The 24,411-nt window shown below is 43.0% G+C and overlaps 1 protein-coding gene across 40 annotated transcripts in view; it reads left to right on the plus strand.

Annotated features, from left to right (window-relative positions):
- The window catches only part of FOXP1 (forkhead box P1), a 724,900-nt gene that overhangs the window by 154,923 nt on the left and 545,566 nt on the right, over positions 1-24,411 (plus strand). For 2 of the 40 annotated variants that reach the window (XM_084840365.1, XM_084840359.1), the window contains exon 1: positions 9,429-9,586. The exons of 37 other annotated variants lie outside the window; for them this stretch is intronic. The gene's annotated coding sequence lies outside the window, so the exon portion shown is untranslated. Of the gene's footprint in view, positions 1-5,381; positions 9,587-24,411 lie in introns of those variants that run through there. One more of the 40 variants, XM_084840378.1, reaches the window with a different exon arrangement.

Below are 24,411 nucleotides of genomic sequence, written 5' to 3' on the forward strand. Positions count from 1 at the left end.
CAATACACTTGTAGTCCTTAAATAATGTGTTGTGCAGACTACATGACCAATTCAGAAAGCTTTTACAACTTTTAAAATGGCAATTTTGAGTGTGGGTCACAGAATAATGTAACTTGGAACCATGGTTTCATGTAGTGCTTACCCATACATTTGTTTAGTATAGGCTCGAATATTGAGTGGAACCTCCTGGAAAGACTAAGAATGCTCCTGTTTGTTTGAACAAGGCTTTTGAAAGACATATCTAGGCCAGCATTCTGTTCCACAGTGGTCAACCGGATGCTTATGGGAAGCCCATAAACAGGACAGGACTCCAATAGCACCCTCCCACTCATGTTCCCCAGCAACTGGTACTGAGAGGCATGCTGGAGGTCATATATAGCCATCAGGAATAGTAGCCATTGATAGTCTTATCTTCTATGAATTGATCTAATCCCTCTTTAAAGCTATCCAAGTTGGCAGCCATCACTACATCTTGTGATAGCAAATTCCACAGTTTAACTATGCACTGTATAAAGATGTACTTCCTTTTGCCTGGCCTTATTATGGGGTCATAATACTAGAGCTTACTCATGTGGATAATTGTTTTCAGTTTCTCCTTATACTTGGCCTCATAGCTTAGCCCTTGAAGCCGATTAGGAGCCTCTTGTGTTCTGAGGAAAGAAGATGATGCGCTATTGTCTTATGTTTGTCCAGATTTTAGGGGGGTTGGTTATGAGGTATGTCATGTATGAGGAATTAATATACATTTTTAATATCTGTAAATGGGAGTGTTAACTCTCCACTCAAGTCAGTACAAGTTATGAACCCCTAGGGAGCAATCCTATGGCTGCTAGACAGTGGCGTTCCCAGAGAGCTGACCTCCCCACACTTCCGTGCTGCCTCTGAGCCGACCTCCCCCCACTACTGTGCTGCATTTGCAAGCACAGAGCAGCCAAAAAGGAGTGTTCCGGGGGGTGTTCCAGGGTGAGGAGGGAGGAAATGCCTGTTCGACACATCCAACGTGTCATACAGCAGCCTCCTCCCCTGCTTTGACCTCCTGCGGCTAGACAGCCGCAATCGGCTGTCTAGCCGAAAATGCAGGGCAGGAGGAGCGCGGAGGGAACCATCCCCTCCGTGCTTCTCTTGCCTTGCATTGAATAGGTGGTCACCTCCAAGTTTGGAGGCAGCCACCTATCTGAATAGGATTGCACCCTTAGTGAATGACATTCTAAAAAACCCTTCCCAAATAGTCAGCTGCATCTATTCTGAGCAGGTTAAGAGGAAGGTTTGGTTAGCCATCCTAAAATCCAGAATACTTCTGATTATTTTCACTGAAATCTGTGTGCCTAGACTATAGCAAGTTTTATTAAAGATGGAAGCCTTAACTGCCTGTTCTGAATATATAGTAGGTCTGTTACGTCCTTCAAACTCCTGATCTTAAATATATTGAGGGCTGCTAGACTTCAAGTGTTATGAAACCTTAGGCTTGGGTTCTTGAAATGATTCTTCTGAATTGTTTCTGGGTATGAATCTTGAAGTTCAGGAGGCACTGTGCTCATCTGAGGTTATACAATATATAACTTGGGTAATGTTCTGGGAAACATAATCATAGCCAAGAAATACAGTGAAAGTATAAATTTAACCCACTGGAAAGATCTGCTTGGTTAAAAAAAAAACTTCAGCTGAACTAGTTCAAAATATAAAAACTCCTTTCCAAAACCACTAGGGCTTTTGTTTGCTGTATAAGCACTGCGTGGGTAAAATTTCTTATGTGGCTTTTAACAGGCTTAAATTGATTTCTGATTTGGTAGGTCACATCTGAGAGTCATTACTTAACCGATGATGGTGCTGTTTTTCTGCCATGACTACCATCTAACTATAATCCCAAACCAGGCATGTTCTTAATGCCATGGTCAGCAACTAGATTATTTTGAGGAAGCAGAGAAAAATAAATGGGGCAACCCCTCATTGCAAAAGAAACGTGCTGGCAAGGCACACTTTCCTTTTCTTTCTGACCTTGGTTGCAATCCTCACAGAAGCTAGGGGAAATCAATTTTCCCAGCAACGACATATTTTTCCTTGTAATGTAAAGTATTTTGGGGGTGACTTGGTATTGAATGGGCAATTAAAACCCATTAGCTTTACAAAAGACCTGCTGAGAACTCCTAGAACTGGTTTGTTCATATGGATCAACACAGCTGCGCACAATTTTGGACTCTCCTTGGAAGCATAGGTATGCAGACTGCCATGATGAGTGCTTGCACTTCAAAATTTACCACTGCTCTGCTGGATAAGTGTTCAGCAGGTGCACATATGACAGAGTGAAGGAAAGAAATTGGATTCTCTAGGGATTGGCATCTTACCATAATGTGTTATAAGCCATATTAAGCATATATCCTTTCCACTTTTCTGAAAATTATCTTAACTTCCTGTGTTTATCAGTGGCTAAGTGTGACACTTGCTACTATTAACCAATGGGCAGGCATCCTCATATAACCATAGAAATGCACTGTCAAAAAAGAGTTTGTGGGCCTGTGTCTTCAACCTTCTGCCTTAGGGCAGATTATGCACTGCTTAAATCATCTGAGACTAGATTAGTTTTAGATTGCCTCCAACAGTGAATATTCTGACCGCACCTTCTGGAAATGCTTTATGGAAACATGCAGTGATGAGATGTTTGTTCTGGGAATGTACACCATTTCCCCTAGCTTTGAGCTTGATGTGACCCTCTTTGTTTTTTTAAAAAACATATTAATGCCTTCAAAGTATGCACTACACACAAATGTTTCTTCAGAGCTAGCTAACAGAGAGTTCAAGTAGTCAATCTGTAAATATTTTAGCCAGTATTCCTTAAATACTCCCTCTGATAGTGAACACAGATGGTGAATGTGAGAGGATTGGAACCGAAACAGGGCCCCTGAGAAACCAGAGGGGAGGTATCAGTATGCCCAGGAGAATTCTGAGGTTTGCAGAGGTTTTTTAAAAACCCTAAGGCAGGGGGTGGGCAACAGGGTGCCGGTGGGTACCGGTGCGCCCCCAGACAAGGTGCCCTACTCCTCCCACTTTTTAAAAACAACAACAGTTAACATATTTTCTTACCAGCAGCTAGGATCACTTCAAAGCAAAGTGAGGACTTCCAGTAGCTGCCATCTTCATTCCCTCTGAATGCCTCTGGACTACATAGTGACTAGCCTTTGTGGCTGTCATTTTGTGGTGGTGCTCAGGACAGTTCCTCAAATTTCCAAATGTTCCCACAGGCCCATGAAAGTTGCGTATCCCCCCCAACCCCCCCAGCTTAATGAGCATGCTCAGTAGCTATGGAATGTTGAGTATCATTTGGAAAAGAAAACTGGGGAAGTGGGGAGGGGGAATGGAATGGAGTATCTTGTTGTTCAGTCGTTCAGTCGTGTCCGACTCTTCGTGACCCCATGGACCATAGCACGCCAGGCCTTCCTGTCCTGCGCTCTCTCCCGGAGCGTGCTCAAGTTCATATTCATTGCATCGGTGATGCTATCTAGCCATCTCATTCTCTGCCGCCCCCTTCTCCTTTTGCCTTCAGTCTTTCCCAGCATCGGGAACTTTTCCAGAGAGTTTTCTCTTCGCATTAGGTGGCCAAAATACTGGAGCTTCAGCTTCAGTATCTGTCCTTCCAATGAGCACTCAGGGTTGATTTCCTTTAGGACTGACTGATTTGACCTCCTTGCAGTCCAGGGGACTCGTAAGAGTCTTCTCCAGCACCACAGTTCGAAAGCATCAATTCTTCGGCGCTCAGCCTTCCTTATAGTCCAGCTCTCACAGCCATACATTACTACTGGGAAAACCATAGCTTTGATTAGACGGACCTTTGTCGGCAAGGTGATGTCTCTGCTTCTTACTATGCTGTCTAGGTTGGCCATAGCTTTCCTCCCAAGGAGCAAGCGTCTTTTAATTTCATGGCTACAGTCACCGTCTGCGGTGATCTTGGAGCCCAAGAAAGTAAAATCTGTCACTGCTTCCATTTCATCCCCTTCTACATGCCAGGAAGTGATGGGGCCAGATGCCATGATCTTAGTTTTTTTAATGTTGAGTTTCAAACCAGCTTTTGCACTCTCCTCTTTCACCCTCAACAAGAGGCTCTTGAGATACTCTTCGCTTTCTGCCATTAGGGTGGTATCGTCTGCATATCGGAGGTTGTTGATAATTCTCCCGGCAATCTTAATTCCGACCTCTGATTCATCCAGCCCGGCGTTTCTTATGATGTACTCTGCATATAAGTTAAATAAGCAGGGTGACAATATGCAGCCTTGTCGTACTCCTTTCCCAATTTGGAAGCAATCGGTTGTTCCATGTCTGGTTCTTACTGTTGCTTCTTGACCCTCGTACAGGTTTCTCAGGAGACAGGTAAGGTGGTCTGGTACTCCCATCTCTTTCAGAATTTGCCACAGTTTGTTGTGATCCACACAATCAAAGGCTTTAGCGTAGTCAATGAAGCAGAAAGAGACGTTTTTCTGGAATTCTCTTGCTTTCTCCATGATGCAGCGAATGTTGGCGATTTCATCTCTAGTTCCTCTGCCTCTTTGAAACCCAGCTTGTACTTCCGGTAGTTCTCGGTTCGCATATTGCTGAAGCCTAGCTTGTAGGATTTTGAGCATCACCTTGCTGGCATGTGAAATGAGTGCAATTGTGCGGTAGTTTGAACACTCTTTGGCGTTGCCCTTTTTTGGAATTGGAATGTAAACTGACCGTTTCCAGTCTTGCGGCCATTGCTGAGTGTTCCGAATTAGTTCGGAACACTCAAGCGTAAGAACCTCATGATCTGAGCCACAGTCAGCTCCAGGTCTTGTTTTTACTGACTGTATGGAGCTTCTCCATCTTTGGCTGCAAAGGACATAATCAATCTGATTTCGATATTGACCATCTGGTGACGTCCATGTGTAGAGTCGCCTCTTGTGCTGTTGGAAAAGAGTGTTTGCTATGATCAGCATGTTCTCTTGGCAAAACTCTATTAGCCTTTGTCCTGCTTCATTTTGTACACCAAGGCCATGCCTGCCTGTTATCCCGGTGATTTCTTGACTTCCTACTTTAGCATTCCAATCCCCTATGATGAAGAGGACATCTTTTTTTGGTGTTAGTTCTAGAAGGTGTTGTAGGTTTTCATAGAACCGATCAACCTCAGCTTCTTCGGCATTAGTGGTTGGGGCATAGACTTGAATTACTGTGATGTGGAATGGTTTGCCTTGGATTCGTACTGAGATCATTCTATCATTTTTAAGATTGTACCCCAGTAGTGCTTTTCCCACCCTGTTGTTGACTATGAGTGCTACTCCATTTCTTCTAAGGGATTCTTGCCCACAATAGTAGATATGATGGTCACCTGAATTAAATTCGCCCATGCCTGTCCATTTTAGTTCGCTGATTCCCAAGATGTTGATGTTCAATCTTGCCATCTCATGTTTGACCACCTCCAGCTTACCTTGATTCATTGATCTGACATTCCAGGTTCCTAAACAATATTGTTCTTTACAGCATCGGATTTTCTTTTCACCACCAGACACATCTGCAGCTGAGTGTCCTTTCGGGTTTGGCCCAGCCGCTTCACTCTTTCTGGCGCTACTTGGAAATACCCTCTGCTCTTCCCCAGTAGTGTATTGGACACCTTCCGACCTGAGGGGCTCATCTTCCGGCGTCATATCTTTTAGCCTTGTGATACGTTCCATGGGGTTTTCTTGGCAAGAATACTGGAGTGGGTTGCCATTTCCTTATCCAGTGGACTACATTCTGTCAGAACTCTCCGCCATGACCTATCCGTCTTGGGTGGCCCTGCACGGCATAGCTTATGGCTTCACTGAGTTACGCAAGCCCCTTCGCCACAACAAGGCAGTGATCCATGAAGGGGTAAATCAAAATACAAGGAGTATCTTGGAGGAGGGTAAATCTGCTTGGCTGGAACCTTGAACAGGAACTTTCATGTTAGGAATGAAGATACAGTGCAGCACTTTTTTGCAGGTTCGACTTTTTAAAGCCTTATTTTATATCATCGGAATCATGTAGAGGCTGCTTTAAATCAGCCCATGTCATGGCTACCACTATGTGACAAAGCATTTGTGAGCTGCAGTTTGCTATACTAACCAAGCTATGTTCTGCCTGCCACCGCAGAACATGTTTCTGAATAGTCTCACTGGTATGGAAAAATTGCCCAATATTTGTTGTAAGGCCTGGCTCCTGAAAGGCTCGCTCTGTGGAGACAGTGACAGTGTGGAGCAATTTGAAGTGTTTTCCATGTGGTGGCTGTAACTCTGGCTCTAAGATATACACTGATATTCACATGGTGGGAATACATTTCTATGGGCATTTACAGATTCCCACATCAGTTTTCTCTCTTGTACGTTTTTAAGGCGATGGCTTCAGGCAAAGTGAACATTCAGACTCAGGCAACCTATTTGCTACTTTTAGAGAGCAATCCTATAATCCCTGGGAGATTGTCCCAGGAACCATATGATATTGCAGAGTTCCCTCTCCAAGGCCATAGATCAGGGGTGGGCAACTTGTGACCCTCCAGATGTTTTGGCATACAAGTTGCCCACCCCAGCTCTAACATTCCTACATCCTTGTGAGGGGAAACCCAAACATTGATATTTCCTCAACCTCCCACCCCTTGAAGCTGCCATGGAAAGCACCATGGTGGCTTCCTCACTTGAAGTCAGAACTCCGGCCTTGGGTGAGGATGCAAATGAGGGGAAATGGGGGGAGGGGAGGGGCCAGGAATCCTCAGGATCCTAAGGCCTCCTAGTTCCTGCCACCACTTCACTGACTCCACTAGATGCACTCAAAAACATGTCTAGTGGAAAATCAGAAGAAAGGAGGATGGAGAGGTGAAGATCACCTCCATCGTTCCTCCTGCTTTTCCAGGTGTCTGCCAGTAGAGCATAGGATGTTCAGAGCACTCCGACATTGGAGTGCTGCTTAGACATGCATAGGATTGCTCTGCCCATGTCTTATGGTGCTTATTTATGTATTATGACAAAGGCGAATACTCCTTCATCCATCATGATGTTCCAGAGTAGCTTGTACAGTGTCTGCCAGTTAAATTGAGGGGAGAGAGATACAACAAAATGTCTGCTGACCGGAGTGGCGGGGACTTCCCTTTAAAACAAAACAAAACAAAAATGTCCAAAAATTGCACTTTCCTCAAGCTGTGTCTCATCGACAGACAATGAGCTACTTTTGGAAAATGTACCCGCCAGAATATTAAGTCATGTCTTAAGAGCAAATTATGAGAACATGATTTCACAGAAGCCTTGGAGACATGTAAGCTTATTCATAATAAGCTCCTATGCGTAATGCTTCATTTTCTTTTTATTAATTAAATTGCTCTTTTTGTGTGTGCATATGGCTGTCTGGAGGGGACCTTGTGCATCAGAGCACACCCCACCCACCCCACCTTCTTTTAGGGCAGGTCTGCCAAGGCTGTTTTTCACCTCCTCAAGGCAGGGACTCTACTGTATTATAACATCCTGTGTGGTGCTGTTTATGAGGGTTTTCACCTACCCACTCTAATCAAACAACAAACATCCTGCTTTCAGCAGGCTGCCTTCTATTTCCTGTGTATGCCAGCTTAGCCCTCCTTTCACTTTGCACACATTTCACAGTTTTCAGTGCATGACTTCCGCTATTTACTTGGGAGGGAATGGTGGATATCGGCACCATGCTCCTTCCCAGAAGACACTTAAAAAGGAAGAATCCTGCCCCTTTTAACCCTGGTAGGCAAGAACTATGTTGGCTTCCAGTGATATTTCTCTGCACCAGCCTATCTGCTATCCATATCACATCTTTGATCTTCCCAAGTTTTGCTTATATTTTTTACAAATTTTGAAATAGATTGAAGTCAGCCTTATTTCGGTCTTTAATCTTGTTCTTGCCCTCCTCACCTTAATTTTATTATTATTGCAACATATTATCTTGAATTACGTGAAACCGTAGGTGACCAAACCTCTCCAGCAGTTCTCAGTTTGTCATTTCTGTCTGCAGGTGACAGCAATGTTTGAATCTGGCTGCTTATCTAATAAAGGGAGAGGGTGGGGGAAGAAGGAGAAGCTGCACTTCTTGCAGCTTTTGTAGCACAGTTTGTGGGCTTGCCCATCATAATACAATTATGAAGGTTAACAGGAAAAAACTGTGTCCAGGAGTGATTCTAGGCAGCTGGCACTCCCGAAGAATTGGAAGCGCACCACCAAAGAAAACTGCAGGGAAAAGCAAATTAAACCTCATATCTGCCATCTCACTCGCTTTTCTCTGCTTTCCTGTTTGGACTTGAAAGGTGATTGGAGCCAAGGCAGTGACAGTTGACGGAAGTGCTGCAAGGAGAGAGTATTTATTTACAGTGAATTGTGGTGATGCTTGTTCAGGATGCGGTTTCACGCAGGATGTTCTGTCCCCCACCCCCAGGTTTTGATCATTTCTCAAAAAAAGAAAAGAAAAAAAGAGAGAAAGAAAGAGCATTCTTGATTGTTTGAGGGCACAGGTTATGCTGAGAGAAATGTTGTGTAACATGTCTGTACTTGGAATCCTCTGTTAATGTACCATTATAGGAAGTTCCTGTATTGGGCATCCTGGCAACTGCCAGAAGTAACTCTCATCCAGATGTGTTCAAATGCTGCTGTAATTGTGAACTGCCCCAAAATAGGGAAGTAGGCTGGGTACATTTGGTTAATGTAGATGAATTCGTGAATTGCCAGAAATATTGCCAGTTGAGTGTGTTGTAATTTCCTTTTCTGCTGCAAACACATTTTCCAGAATCCCTTTGGCATAAAAATGTGCAAAATGTGCAAAAGTCCTATTTCACTTTGTGGTTTTGAATCTCGAATTTCAGCTAGCTCTTTGCTTTAGCTCACTAATTATTTGTATTTATGTTCCATACACGTGCGCACACACACATGCGTACACACACACGTATAGGTTAACCCCCCAAATTGAGAAATGTTCAGGCTTAGAAGGTAAACTTTCAGGAATAATTAATGACAAGCCTTTGTGACTAAGGGAGAAATGTGTGGTTGTTACCAAACTGATCTTTTGCTGCTTTTGCAATGGCAGTACTTAGATTTAAGCCTTAATGAAAATCATTGAGACTGACGTTCCTAAGGCTATATAATCCATAAACCAGTCAATCTGGCAAATTGATACTTATGACAAGCTAGTACCAAGTTAGTGGGACTACATCTGCTTAACTGTAGTTTCTCTGACTTGCATAATTCACAGCTTAAGTCTGTAATGGAGCTAATTCAAAGGTTTGGTATGCCAGCAAATATAAGTGCTCACACTGGGGAGAATGAATGCTACATCAATTTAATTTTGCAAAGCATGACACTGTGCTGGCATTTCAGGCAGATGGCACAGCCTCTTTTGGAAATGGAAACCAGAGCTACAGGTGGCAATGGTTGTATTACTTCAGGACATTACTGTTTGTTTTAAAGATTTCAGCCTAGCACCATTTACGTGGATTCATTAAACTGAAGCCCGGGACTCGGCTGCTGGTGGGAAGAGAGGTCAAGTCGCTTTGCACTGTGCTCTAACAGGGACGCCATGAGCTGTGCAAAACCAGGGACTTGGCCAGCGCTGGGAGAAGCCGCAGGTAAGCTGTCACGTAATGGGTATAGCATAGGCAACCACAATGTGAGCTTTTAATTTCTAGTGCTTTTGATCAAGCAGATTGTTCTAAAAGTACATGGTTAAAGTGTCAAAGGCTCACTCCTTTCTCAGTGACTTCCACAGTTGATTTTGTTCTTTGTGAAAAATGTTAATGAGTATTTCATTTGAAACATAGCTTTCATTTGTGGACATATATAACCCTGAAACTACCAACTCACTGAAAGGAGTTATCGATTAGCATGGTGAAGGGAAGAACCGGGATCAGGCAGAAAATTAAGGAGTGCCTCCAGCAGCACCAGACAGGCCGCTTAACAAGATCAGCCTCGGATGGCCTTCTCTCTGTCCCATCAGCCAGGACAGCTAGACTGGTGAGGACGAGGGAGAGGGCCTTTTATGTGGTGGCCCCCACTCTGTGGAACTCCCTCCCTAGGGAAGTCCGCCATGCCCCCTCTTTAATGAGCTTCCGCCGTGCATTAAAAACGTGGTTGTTCAAGCAGGCATTGGGGGTGGGTTAGGGTATTTTAGAAAATGTTTTTATTGTAGAATTTTATTGTTTTAAACTGTTTTATTGTACGCTGTACATCACCCAGAGTGGCTGGGTGACCAGCCAGATGGGCGATTAATAAATTTAATAATAAATAAATAAATAAAATCCAAAATGGCATGGAGAGTGAAGTGGCGGATGAACCACCCTTCCAAAGTCCTGCAGACTACAGTTGCCAGGGCAGGAGATGGGGAGACAGGGTTTTTCCCCTTTGTTTGCTCCTATCAGTTCTTTATTTAATCTCCTCCATAAAACTGATTTCTGTGTTTGTGCGGAATTAACTACGCTAGCTCCAGGCTGGGGTAGTTAGGGTCTCTGATCCCGAGGCCTCTCACGGGTACAAAGGAACTTTGAATCCAGTGGATCCAAGACTGCCTCCAATACATCCCTGACTGATTTCAGGGCCTACTGCTGGTGGAAACACCACTGGCAGTAGATTTACACCTACAGAGCTTTACACCAGCGGTGAGGTACCTCTGTCTCATCCTAATCCCCTCCAGTCAGCAGAGTAGACGGTTAGGATTGCTCTCTTAAGTCATGAGCTGGTATGCATTAGTTCTATGGTAATTTATACATTCTGTTCTCTTTCAGGAGTAGTATGTTGTTTTAAATTGGGGAGAAAAGGTTTTTATTTCATACTTCCTTTTAAATTATTTATAAAAGGAACCTTATAACTCGTTTTATATCTTAAAGGAGGACTCTACTATTTTGAGGGTTTTAAAAAAAATGTTCACAGGTTTTAATTACATTGCTGCTATCCACAAGTTCTTTCTGCAACTCCCACATTGTTCAGCAGACAGAATGAAGTGTTTTACGGAACCCATAAAAGCCAATAGTTTGCATCCAGAGGCCATGGTTGCAGTGGGCATTCAGGCAACCAAAACTACAGCCTGAATAATTTTATGGTTAGTAGATGTGCTGCTTCATATGGCATAAAAATGCTATCATGCTCAGAAAGGAATGAAAACATGGCCCCAGCATTTGTATATGCTCCTTGCGGATTGAATTATGCATGCAATTTAAGTAATAAATGAATCAGTAAGTCACACACATACAAGAAGCCTAAATGTCAAGATTGTGTTGTTCATGGGGCTGCCGTTGAAAAATGTTTGGAAGCTTCAGCTAGTTCAAAGCACTGCATCCAAATTGTTGAACTGATTCCAGTCAATTCAGCAATTTGGGACCATGTGTCTCCAATCTTGAAAGCATTCCGTTGATTCACAGTTAATTTCCAGGCAAATTTTAAGGGGCAGGTTCTTGCCTTGAAAGCTCTAAATGGTTTGAGACCAGAGTGCCTGGTCACATTGTCCCATATGAACCTGCATGTTGTTTAAAATCTGCAGCTAAAACCCTTCTCTGGATTTCCTAGCCATCTGTTACCTGGGTTGCACCCAGGCTTTGGAACGTCCTGTCTAGGGAAGTTTACCTGGTGCTCTCATTAATGTATTTTAGGCATCTGGTTATGACTGACCTAATCGCCTCTCCTGGGCTCTTAACTTCCCTTTTGTAATAGTTTTTAATTAACATAATGGGTTTCACCCCTTTTTGAGCTCTTGGTTTTATTTTGTGCTACTTTTTAAATCTTAGTTTTAATATCATGGTTGTTATGTGCTGTTTTATATTGTTAGCCACTTTGTGATTTCTATGAATGGAAAGGTGCATAGAAATTCTCTACATAGATTTAAAAAATCTGGGTTATAAGTCAAGCCAACAGATTTTACCTGTCACTGTGTGCAAGTCATCCATCCTTTTGTTCTTTTCATAAAAATTGCTAATAAACTCTGCCCCTGAATACAATAGGAATCTGTACTAGAGGTCCTAGCAACAGTGTGTCTCATTCACTTGTGTTTGCTTTAGGAACCCAATCCAAGTGCCAGCACAGCAATTCACTTTGGAATCACTCCAGCTTTCTCAGGGGGGTGAATGCGTAGAATTCTCCATGACCCTTTATGCTCAAGGTAGAATGAGCCAGCTTTTCCCCAGTTCCAAGGTATAGGTTTTATGCTATATTTGTAGCAGCACAAATACATTTGACCATGGTGCTAGGTAATAGAACAATGCTTTTCCTAGAAGAGGAGTCATGATTGTCATTGCGTATTATCTCTCCTGTGGGAGGCAGAACTAGAAGACAATCAGAGCTGGAATTGACAGGTTATTATGATGAGGCAGGTACTTCACCTTAAAAGGTAAAGGTGTCCCCAACCAGTCGTGTCCGACTCTAGGGTGCGGTGCTCATCCAAGTTTCTAAGCCAAGGAGCCAGCGCTGTCCGAAGACGCTTCCGTGGTCATGTGGCTGGCATGACTGAACACCGAGGTGCACGGAACGCTGTTACCTTTCCCGACGAGGCGGTACCTATTTATCTACTTGCAGTTTCTTGCTTTTGAACTGCTAGGTTGGCAGAAGCTGGGACTGAAGACGGGAGCTCACTCCGTCACGCAGCACTCGGGTCTCGAACTGCTGACCTGCCGACCTTCCGGTCTGCAGTTCAGCTTCTTAACCACTAAGCCACCGTGGCCACCTTACCCTAGTACTTTTTAAGTCATAACCCGCCTCCCACCTTCCTTGGGAGATAGTGGTAACCGTAGTGACAAGGTCTGATACTATTTTTCTTATAACAGAGAATTACAAATAATTAAGAATGTATGTAAGATGAACCTTTTTTCATAAGATCTTTCAATATAGCTTTTAAAAATATGCATGTTTGTCTTCCTAAGGTTCAGCTGAGCTGTGCACCTCAAAAATGGTTTAAAACATTAGGGTGAATTTTTCAACATATATTCAAAGTTTTGGAATATTTCACACCAGGACAAGTTTGCACATAAGAACAACCCAGAGTATGGGTTGTTGCATTACCCAGAGTTTACCCATGATTTGTCTGCCACATGATTTGACTGCTGCAGGGTTGTTGTTTTTTCAATTCCTAGGTTTGATTCACTCCTCCTTTGCCTACTCCCTCCCCGGATCCCAAATGCCTTTGTGGTGTTGTAGTACTAGTGTGAAGAGCAGCTGGGCTATTTATTTTTTTTTACCACTCTTGCCTGCTGCCTCCGTAGCCTGGCAAAACAACCCATGAATGGTCCATAGTTCTGAGGTCGCATGTAATGACAACCCAGAGTTCAAACAACCCAGAGTTCACAACCTAGCAACAAACCATGGGCTTTCTTCCTGGGTTGTTTGTGGTTAACAGTCTATAGTTAACTCATAGTTCTGTGTAAAAACAACCCATGATTCAATAACCCATACCCAGCTCATGCTCTGGGTTGTTGGTAAGTGCAAACCTGGTTGAGATGTTGTCATATTGTGGTGGGGAGGTGTTAAGCAGCTCCAGCTTCAGCTGTTGTGGTTGAATAACAAAGACAACGATCTTTCAAAGTTGGGATACGAATTCTTGTGTGTATATATATAGTTCTCTATGGGGCTGTTCGCATGACATGACAGCCCACCGTGGGTTATTTATTTAACCCACAGTGAGGCTGTGGCATATCTGGGGCATGTGTGGCCGCCATTTTGAATATGCAACCCCTGCTCAGGGCTTGTCATTATGCGATGGTTAAACAATGCTTCTGGGTTTGCACGACACAACAACCTCCAAGTGGGAGTTGTATATACAATCTGATGCCCACAAGTAACATGGCTCATCATGGGTTATCCAAACTGTATGTGCACTTACCTCTCCCCCTGCCCCCGCCCACACAATTTAGCTGATGTCAACTAGGATGTGGGTTTGACACAAATAACAGGCCTCGTAGGTACAGAAGCCTCTGCAGGTAACTTTTAAAAGGCAAATAAATAATGGAAACTGCACCCTCAAAATAACCAAATAGAAAAAGACAGTTGTCATAAAACTCTGATTTCTTTATTCTTTTTTTTCTTTTGCTAGCTGGGTTTAGGCTCAGAAGAATGAGAAAGAAATGCAGAAGTAAATTTTTGGGGGGTGTCTCTGGACTGTGTGAATTTTTTTCAATTCAGCGGAATGAAAATACTATAGAATTACACTGCAATCATTGTCATATCAGCATACGCAGAAGAGTATACTATTTCTCTCATAACAATATCGAGAGAGAGAGAGAGAGAGAGAGAGAGAGTCAAGTTCTTACTTTTTTAAACACCTATCTGTATGGAACCCATTCAATGCAGATTAACTTCCTAGCAAGGTAGAGGACATGTTTCAAAACAAAATAAAATGATATGGTTTTCTTTCGTTTCTTTTAAAAGCAGATTTCGGAAAAGGCCTCTGTCTAAAAATGAGCATTCTTTTCTGGGTGGGTGGTGTGGAGGAAACAAAAGTAAAAAGTTTCAGGGAACCGCTTTATTGAAACATGTTGGTATTAATGGACAGTATCTAGGGGTGGACGAAAGTCCCTTACCTGTCGTCGAAGGACGTTCGCGGTGGGGGGGAGGCGCTTCGCTGCTCCCCCCGCGAAGTTCAGGCCGGGGGGGGAGGCTTCCCGCCTCGCCCCGGCCGAAATTCAGGCCGGGGGGGAGGCTTCCCGCCTCGCCCCGGCCGAAATTCAGGCCGGGGAGGAGGCTTCCCGCCTCGCCCGGCCGCGAACGCGAAAGTTTAAAAAAAAAAAAACGCCCCCTGATAGGCTACGTGACGATTCACGTAGCCTATCACGGCTAGATCTGCAAAGTCAGCCGTGATAGGCTACGTCAATCGTCATGTAGCCTATCACGGGTGACTTTAAAAAAAAAAAAGCGCGTACGCTAATGGTGGCCCCCATAGGGAGCCGCCATTCGCGTTCCTTATTTAGTCGCTGTAGTCTACGTAAACATTTACGTAGACTACAGCGACCAAATAAGGAACGGGAATGGCGGCTCCCTATGGGGGCCGCCGTTATCCGTACACGCTTTTTTTTTTTTAAAGTCACCCGTGATAGGCTACGTGATGATTGACGTAGCCTATCACGGCTGACTTTGCAAATCTAGCCGTGATAGGCTACGTTAATCGTTACGTAGCCTATCAGGGGGCATGTTGTTTTTTTTCTTTGATTGCAATGGCAGCGGCGGCAGCCGGTCGAAAGACCGGCTGCCGCTCCCGCCCCGCTCGAACACCCGCCGAACCGCCGGCCGGACCCGCTGCCGGGAGGGACATTCGGTGAAGGTAAGTCCCGTCCCGGGGGGGTGCGGGGGGCGGGGGGGGTTCGGAGGATTTCTCCCCGAAACTTGTTCGGGGGGCCGAACACGTTGGCGCTCGGCCCCCCGAAGTTTCGGGGAGAAATTCTCCGCCAACCCTAACAGTATCCAGTACTGCCTCTGTGCTCCCATTTGATCTTTTGTGCAAGCAGGACCCACTGCTCACACAATGGGGAGCTAGCGGTTCAAAAATCAACCCTGGAAACGCCTGTTTTCTGGATTGGGGCAGGTCAGCAGAACTTCCTTCTGCAAGGTTTGCTGACTTTCCCCATTCCAGAAAGTAGAGTTTCTTCTCATTTCGGATTGATTTTAGAATCCCCAGGTCCCTGTTGCACTAGCAGTGAGTCCCACTGGCTCATGGGCAGGCTCAGCTGCAGCCCAATGTGTGAAAAAGTAATTCTGGTTTCAGTATATGTTTCTGTCTCCCAGTGTGGTGCTCGTGAAGTGTTAAACATCCAATCCAGTAATATCTTATAGTTGTGGTTGTTCCTAGTTGAGCATAGGGTTCTATTGCCTGTGAGAGTTTCTCTGTTCATTTCTGTCTGCATATACAAAGGAACGTACATGTGAACTATGGCACTCCATAGTTGTAACCATGTCTGTGTCTCTGGGATAGCACAGAGAATGGTCTAAATGGGAAGAGAAAAGTAGTTTGACTGAAAAAACAAATTGCGAAATCACATGTCTCCATATCTAATGGGAAAACAGAGGAAAACTCGTATCTTCTTAAGAGAGAACTATTATGAGGCCTGAAAAGAAACCTGACCCTAGGACACTCTGATGACTTTCTAACCTCATAACCTGATTCCTGCCCTGACCCAACTGCAATCATTTATCTGTACTAAACTTCCTGTATTGATTCAGCACCTCTCATGCTTTTATTTATATTTTTTATTAACCTCCTTACACCATACTCAGGTACACCATGCCCAAGGTGATGTAAAGATAAAATAGAACTTGCAAAAATACAAATCAGATAAAAACCTTAAAAGGCAGAGGGTGATATCCAGCTAGCGTCTTCCTCCATCAGCTAAGAGGATTTCCCCTGCCCCTCTGCAGCCCACCCCCAGTTCTGCTCTAGGGGGTTGGTGGACCCTCTGGGGCAGAGGTTTTTTAGGGTGTGTGGGGCTGCATGGCTGGAGAAGGGAGGTTCCACTGGATACGAACTTGAATCTAAAACTAAAAAACCTTTTAAGAAATAAAATAAAACTAAGTCCAGGAGACCCAATAAAAATAACTTAAGCCAATGGATGAGTGAAAAGCACAACCTTAATCCAGGAGCAGAAAGCATGTAGGAAAGGAGGGGTCTGAGCTCCCCCAGTAGTACTGAGTAGATGCCATCTTTGAACAGGGTCTGCTGCAGTCTGTCTTTGATCTAATTCAGGTGAGTGCTTGGCCTGCAAGCAGTGCCTCACTTGACGGTCTTAAATGCATGGAAGTATATATGGAGAAAGATACTTCCTTAGGCATGGAGGATCCATGATATTTACGATTTTAAACTTTAAAACTATCTTGAAATGGATCCAGATGCTAATAAGCAGCCAATGCAAGCAGACTGAGATTCACTCTCTTTTCCCTCCTTCCGCTAATATTGTGGGAGGCCACATTCTGCGCTAGTTTAGACTGTTTCCAAGTACAGTTAAGTAATCTAAATGATAGGTTACTGTAGTGTGGATGACAGTCACAAGTTCAAATCTGCAGAGGAAGGGATGCAATTGGGTTGTGCTGGAGCTGGCAAAAAAACACTTGTTGCCACTCCTGCCACCTGATACTTAAGTAGTGAGGAAGGTCAAGGAGCATTGCTAAACACCTGTACCTTCACAGGAAGTGTGACCACATCTAGAAGATGACAAATTCCCAGTTTGTGGATCACTGGAACCTTCTTTGGATCAAGTTAGCTATGTATTAATTGGGTTGGTTGAGATGAAGTAGTTAGGCTGAAGCAAGATACTGTGCAGTGATATGGTGCCACAGTTTCTGACAATAGTTCCTTTCTGTGAACTCTGGATTTTGTTTCTTGACCTGAGAAAGCTTAGCATGGCAGTGTGTATAAAGACTCAACTATCACTGAACATGAGTTAAAACCAATGCTATGAAACATATGGACAGCTTTTACCATGTTGATCTTGCAGAATGAAGGGTACAAAAGTGGCAAAGTATTTTATGTATTTATTTAGGTAATTATTTTAAACAATTATATCCTACTTTTTAAAATGCCCAGTGGCTTACAATCCAGAAATATCAGTAATATTTTCTTTTAAGAATTCAGTGAAATCATAAAGACAGGATAAAAACACATTAACAGTAAAGTTCCAATAATCCAGCATAACAGCAGTAGAGATCAATCATAAAAAAGCCTTATTGTGCTGCATTCTGTTGATGTAGGAGTTAGTGCAAAGGGAATAATGGATACCTTTGGCCAATTATGATCATATCCTCTAATAGCGAACTCATCTGGTGAGTGCCAACAAGATTGCAGCCAAAATGGGATAAACAAGAGGGCGATGTTGTGATGTCTGGGTGAACTCCAAGGTTTGCAGAAGTACAAAAGAACACATAGCCCATTGAAAACAGAGTATGCTCATTGACCATGGAATGCTAAGTGTCTGTTGCAGAAAAAATGGAAAACCGGGGAGGATGGAAAGGAGAATGGAATGGTGTGTCATAGAAGAGCATATGGCTTTCTGGCTGGAACCTTGAACAGGAACACTCCATTTTGTTGCAGGCTCCATTTGTTATGTACTAATGGCAAACTCAGGTTGTGTACTATGACAGTTATGTGCCAAAACGGGGCTACTGAGTAACAAGAGGAAGGTATCAGCATGGTCAGAAGTATCCTGAGGTTTGTAGATGTTCAAAAAAATGTTGGGGTTCATTTGAGTATGCTGATACCGTAAGGTTTGCTGAATAGAAAAAAAAAAAATTTTTTTAAATAAATTCACCAAGGAAAAGCTCAATGAGGACTGAGCATACTCAATGGCCACAGAATGCTGAGTATCTTTCAGGACGGGAAGGGGGAATGGAGTATCCTCAGTGAAGGCATGGCTGGCTGGAAGACAGAACAGGAGTACTCCACAGGGCAACACCTTGTTTGAGGTCCTAGTTGTGAAGCGTAAAAAGCTTACACACATAAGGTAGCCATCAAAAATGACTTCTCACTTGTTTTGTGCCTCAGAACCACTGTAGACACAGAGCTCAAGCAGTTTAGTCATGCACAAAAACATTAACACCAACATAATGATTTTTTCTTAGGTACAATATAGGAACATCTGATATAGTTTAATGTTGCATATTTATCTTTCCAGAAAGCAGTTGAAATTTGCTGTGTGTTTTTAGGGGTCACCGTGAATTTGTAAGGAATTTGACATGCAATTTGGAGTATCTCCTAGGGTATTTGAGTAAACTTTTCCCTATGCTAAAATAAGTATCCATTACTGTGTGAAATATTGTCACTTTTGTTTTTGCTCATACAGGGGTTTTTGTAATCAGGAAATAATCTGTATATATAAATATACTATTTATATATAATGTAGGCTTTTTAACACTTACTAAGCATTTTCTGCAGCAAAAAAGGTCAAGGTACACAAATATCATTATGGATCAAAATCAGGGAAGAAGTCCATGTTAATATACTACAACAGATAGAGCACTGCAAAATCCAGTAACGGGCTATGATTATTATTCATATTAAGATATATTGTGGCCCCTTATCCTTGGCAACAGAAATGTTCCAGCACCCACCATCTGCTGAACTTTAATGTGTTTTTGAACAGCACAGCATGGTAGTGAGCCTATATACAAGACATATTCATGCTCAACATATAGTGGCAGGGGAAAGGAAGAGAAATTATGTTTCAGCTATGAATGACTTATATTTACCCAAGCTGCAAAGAAATACCCAATGGCTCACAAGTGATCAAAGACACCAGTGAATTATAGTGGTCTCTTCTCATCGGTGAAGAAAATATAGTGTGCTTCAACCTGTTTTATATTCTGTTTGTACAACATGCACATTTTTAATTCTCATTTTTATTTTGGTTTACAGGTCTTCCCCCTCTGCCCAGCTAGTGATTTTTCAAAGTCTCATCTGCCTCTGTGTCTCATGTTGATGCCAGACACTGAGCAGATTGGGAGGCCTTTGAACATTCCATTAGTTGGGCTCAAAGTTGGCTTTTTTCTGATTACTTGGTAGTGATGAGCATAAGGAATTTAATTTTGATTGACATACACTGTACCCTTAAAGCAAAAGTGATCTGTCAGCAATCAAGAATCCACAGCTTAATTTTGGATCTATCATGGTGATGCCCAGTCTGTGCTGCAGCAATTAGGTTTGATTTGCAGTTTCCTCTCTGGGTGTTGGCTACTTTAGTTCACTCACAGTTAGCAGGCACTGCTGTTTCCCACAAGAAATACTCAGGAAATTCATCCAGTTTTCTGTTACAGTTAAAAAGAAATGTATAAAAAAGTGGGTTGGAGTTGAGGCTATGTCTGTTGGCAGTAGGCTTGCATAATGTCATTACAATCAAGTTATAAACATTAATAAAATCTTATTTGCAAATTGCCTTATACCAAAAGGTATTTGAAGTTTTAGAGACAGACAGAATTACTTTCTGCTCCTGAGATGTTCCCATTTTAAGGAGAGGGAATGCATTCTTAACATCAACCATTTCACCAATAAGGTAGTGTAGGGCTAGGGCCTAGTTTCGGCTTTTCCAAAGCTGCTAACAGCAACCTTGTAAGGAAGATTAGTCTGAGAAAGAGTGATTGGCGCAAAGTTGCCTAGCGAATGTCATACTGGATGTGTATTGGAACCTGGATCTTCCTAGTCCAAACCCCTGATCACGGCAATGTGCCATTCATTTGAGACTGAAATCAAAAAAGTCCACCAGATTATCAGCAGGCAATGAGCATCTTATGGCCTATCAGGCAGTGGTGGGTTGAGGGTACCATGAGCAAGATGCCCTCTGCCCCCCCAATACTCTTGGGCAGTGCTCGCCCCCCCAAATAGTGGTGACATGTCATGTGCTTCCTTCCCTACCCCAGTGCAGCTCTCTCTCTCCTCCCAACCTGGGGCTCTTTCTCCCCACCTCAGTTTTCTCGCTCTCCCCACTTAATCCCCTGTGACCAGGGAGCAGCACCATTCTCTCTCTTTTGTAACTTCTAGAAAGTTCAGGCATGCTGCAGTACAAAGCTGCAGTTGTGCCCAGCCTGTTTATTCCTCTAGTGTGTGTCTTGGCCCACATTACTGTCTAGAGGCCATATATGGACATACAGATGCCAGGTGCAACTGTAGCTTCCTCCGCGGTGTTCTCAACCTGTTTTAAAAGATGAACATGAGTGGAGCACTGGGGGTAGTGGTGGTGGGGAGAAACTGTATTTGGTACCCTCTGAGTTGCGAGGCCTCGGACTTCAACTCAGTGGTCCACTCTAAGCAGTACCACTACTATCAGTAGAATGGAAGAATATGGACTGAGACTGTATATGATAGATCAAGGGTAAACAGTGTGGTGCTTGAAGGCACCAGTGTGCCCTGGACAACTTCCTTGGTGCCCACCAAGCTGCCCTACTCTTCCCACTCAAAAAAAAATAAAACAACACATTTTTTCTGTGAAATAGGTTTCTGTTAGTGTTAAAATCTGTGAGTTCAAAGGAGTTATTGTAGCTCAGACCCCACCTCTGCCTTATACTCACTCTTTGGGGCAGGTTTCTTGGCCTTTACCATGTCTCCCATGGCAGCCATTTTGTGATGGTGCCTAGGACAGTTTTTCTAATTGCCAAATGTGCCCACAGACCGAAAAGGTTGCCTAACCCTGTGATACATACAGGTAAATAACAAATTGGGGGGGGGGGTGAGGGGGAAGAGATTAACATAGAAGAAGCCAGTCTGCCAGAGTTTCCATATTAGATTCTTCATGTCAGAAGCCTCCACTGTTCTTGGGGTTGCTCTCTTACAAGTAATTAGGGATTTCTGAAGAAATCTCTTTTAAGATAAAAGATAGGAATCCTTTTGACCTTTTACAAATAATTTGGACATGCTGCTTTCTAAGAACATGGTCCCCAAGCAGAATGTTGAGTGCAGTAGTTAGTAATGAGGCCCAAGTTGCAATTGTATGGCATTCCTTGTGAATTTTTCTCTGTTGGGATAATGTGGACCAAGTTTGCTTGGAGATTTTAATTACTGAGTGGGAAAGATATTGGGGAAGAAGAAGTGGAGGCACAAGTTCAGAGGGTGCAGAGCTTTGGGAGGGAGGGGACGGAGTCTCCTATATGAGATACAGGATTGTGGGTAGGAGGGACCTTTGACTAAGACTGGCAAGGGAAAAACGGGAGGGGAGATTTGCACTAGTGTTAGGAGGGATCATGCAGTCCTACAGACCAGTCTCAACCCTTTAACTAGGATTAAATTAATAGGAGTGCTTTATTTGCACTGGCCCTTGAAATGGTACTAGCACTGAGGTTGAGCATTTCTAACTAATCTGCTAGGTGCTTTATTAAAGCTATTTCACATTGCTAGCTAGAAGCCTTCTCTCCAATATGGAAGGGGGAGATTTTGTCTGGGTGCCTGTTTGTCAAAAGCAATCTGCCCTCCCCAGTGCATTTTGTGGTGGTACAGTTCATCTCGTGACAATAATAGATCATTATTATTATGTATTATTATTTTAATAGGCTCGCAGCAGTGCTGATATGCCTATTTCCATGCTGGTTATTCCTCCAAGAATGAGCCTCTTGTTCTAGATACATCTCTAAAACCAAACAAGAATGCCCATATGCCTTAAGCCCTATTCACCATATCTGTACAACAGGGATTATAAGTGGTCATCTAAGATTTTTGTGGCTTTGGATACTGGAGGTCAAATAATTTGTTATCAAGCTATTGTTTGGTTTTGATTCCTTATGCATCTTAGGGTTCAAACCCGCAAGTGGAAACACTTGAGAAAAATAAGGAAATTGCAAGAATTGTTAAAAACAGATTATAGAGAAGTTTCAGCAAATGTAAAAGACGTTTAATGGTCACAAAATGGTGGGACAGATTGCATTGAGCCCTCTTAATTAACTCATCATTTAGCCCCATCCTTACTAGCAAAACACCTCTGAGCAGTTCTTTAAAAGAGAAATACAGTAGTTCACATTAGAAAATCACCCTATTAAAGTTAGCATGGTTTTTAATATCGACCTGAAAGAGGCTGAGGAATTAGCTGGTAAGAAATCTGAATGGCTTCTTATTCCCAGGGTGGTCTTTCCAGATTGGAGTTGTGGTTGCTGTGGCAGGGCATATTGAGAAAGCTTCCCGTGCCACTTCCTGAGTTGTACCTGCCTCATGAATAAAAAGGGGACTTCATTTTCCAGGGTTACAAGTTTTATAGTTTTTCAAGTACAGTAGAAGTAGTTTGGAAGACTTTAAGATGTTTTTACTGGAAATCTAACTAGATATGCGGGATGAGTGCTCATGCCTGAGTTTTAGAATTTGAAATGAATGATTGTACTTCAGAATTAATGGACTGGATGGGAAAAATTAACATCTGGCTCTGATAATGAGATGTGCAGGGAGGACTTTTAAAATAATTTCACTATTGTTATGACTGTTTAAATAACTTTTGCTTGTTGCTGTTATTCAGAAGACAAATGTAGACCCAGGGCAAAATGTTCACGGTTTATGCAGGGGTGCACATCAAACGTGCATCCCAGTACAGGTGGTCAGTTGCCACTGCCTGGCTTTCAGTGGAATGTGCATTTGGATAGCCATTTGGATTCACATTGCAGTGCAGATGGTCTATCTGCGCTGGATTACTTTCAGTAGAATGGGTACACATATGCATATCCAGAGGCTAACACCATTGTAAGCAATACAGTGTAGATAGACAGCTTCCCCAGTCAGATGTGTCTATCTGCACTATATTATTGCCTGAACACTGTATTATTATCTGGGCTTTCTGCATTGAAAGTAAAAGAATTAATTCAGATTTCATAGCAGCTAATCCCTTCTTCCCCATACATTCTAAATTGTGACGTGGACTGCCCCTTCTCAGTCTAAAGGAAGGTGTTGGCAGAGGATCTGCAGTGGCAGCTGCATCCCACAATCAGATAGTGTGTTTGCCCCATGCCTTGCTCCACTGAGCTACCATATAGAGGAGAGTCCACTAAGCAGCTTCCAGTCGTTTAAGCTGGAAGAGGAATTTGCAGGTTCAACAACTGTGTGCTGATGGAAAATTGTCTTTGAAGGATGCATAGCTTTAAGAATGTGTCGTTTAAATCTTAGAAGTTCTCACCTGCACATACACTTAAACGTTCTATCTAGGATAAATGATAAGCACATATATCTGCATTCCATTGGGTGGGTGAGCTTTTTGGTTGTTGTTTTAACTGATTTTCCTGAAGAACTCAGGAGTTCTCCTGGGTTGCAGAAAACCTCTTTGTGGCCTGTATCTTCCCTTGCTGACCCACTGTCCCCACTTGCAGGACACCCTATTTGAAAACAGGGGGAGTGATCAAGATGAGTGTCTGTTTTTATTGTTTTAAGGTTTTGTTGTTTTAAATGGTTGTACACTGCCTTGATTAAATATGGCTGTTGCAGGAAGAATAAAATGTCTATTTGAAAAGTTCCTCATCTACTTTTCCCTCCTGATCAAACTCAAATAAATACTTCTTTAATTTGACAGTGGAATAACAGTGAGACATTGTCATGTTACTAATTGTTCTTCCACACCTTGGATTTTTGAGCATCCTATTTCTTAGGAGCCATTTTAATTATTATGTTTTATCTCCAATCTTGCATATATAGACTGAAACTTTACCAGCCCACAAATATTTTTCCCACCTACCCACCTCTATTCATCTTCCACTATGTCATGTGAATGTCGGATCTGAAAAACTACTCATTCATAAAGAATAAAATTGTCCTTGAGAATAACATACACCACGCAAAGTTGTATTGTTACACAGAAGTGAGTAGATTTAAGGGTGGGCCTGGAAGCAACCTATTTACATGTTGTAAAGACACCTGAGCCACTTTCATAAAGACCACCATAAAAGCGTACACCTGCAGCTCTTGTTCAGAAGATGTTGTTGTTGTTGACATCAGCATATTCCATCCTGTGCATCATTGCCATGACACATATATTGGAGGGAT

Source organism: Heloderma suspectum, chromosome 2 (assembly GCF_057233095.1).
Source record: "Heloderma suspectum isolate Gila_16-S chromosome 2, 16-S_ref, whole genome shotgun sequence".
NCBI classification, from domain to species: Eukaryota; Metazoa; Chordata; class Lepidosauria; order Squamata; family Helodermatidae; genus Heloderma; species Heloderma suspectum.